Source organism: Pterocles gutturalis, unplaced genomic scaffold (genome assembly GCF_000699245.1).
Source record: "Pterocles gutturalis isolate BGI_N339 unplaced genomic scaffold, ASM69924v1 scaffold25867, whole genome shotgun sequence".
Classification (NCBI taxonomy): domain Eukaryota; kingdom Metazoa; phylum Chordata; class Aves; order Pterocliformes; family Pteroclidae; genus Pterocles; species Pterocles gutturalis.
The window spans coordinates 5105-5868 of NW_010111015.1; positions in this window are offsets into that span (position 1 = coordinate 5105).

Below are 764 nucleotides of genomic sequence, written 5' to 3' on the forward strand. Positions count from 1 at the left end.
TGCGCTCTGGTTCTCCCCACAAACCCCACACGACGCCAGCCTGGTCCCAGACTTTCTTGGGGTGCACCAGAGCCCAGCAAGGACCACACTCGAACCAAGGATGCTGTGGTCTCCGCGGGACAGAGAATTACATCGCCCCAGCAACACACTAAGCTTCAAGCCCTGTTTCGAGTATTGCAGAACGAGCCTCACATCCTTAACACGGAGCAGTGACTTTTCTCTTGATCCTCCACATACATCCAGCAAGACACAACGCAAGTCATTGGGCATATAAAACAAACTGGCTCTCCGACAGGTTCCCTCTTTGCAGCACAAGACACCGATATCTTCGCATTTTCCTCACTATAGTTCCTGCTCCCCATCCACCCAGGCACAGACACCCCAGCAGCCCCCCAGCACCGGCAGCCTGGTCCCCTCGGAGGCGTTCTGTGATTCAGCAACAAAAATAACACAACACCCAGAGCAAGTTACCGCTGAGAGAATCAGCAGAACTGTATTTTCCAGGTGGCTCTTTTTGAAGTGTCCTTCTTGTATCCTCTGGCTATGGGCTGGAGAAAGCAGTGCCAAAAAGATGCACAGACAAGGTGGTGAAGGCAGCGGGGGGAAGCTGTCGTGGTTTTGAACCCTGGCTAGCAGCCAAGCACCACAACAGCCACTCACTCACACTCCCCAGCCCAGGGATGGGGGAGAGAATTAAAGGGGTGAAGGGAAAAGAGACTCGTGGGTTAAGAACAATTTAATAGCTAAACTACAATTATATTGAA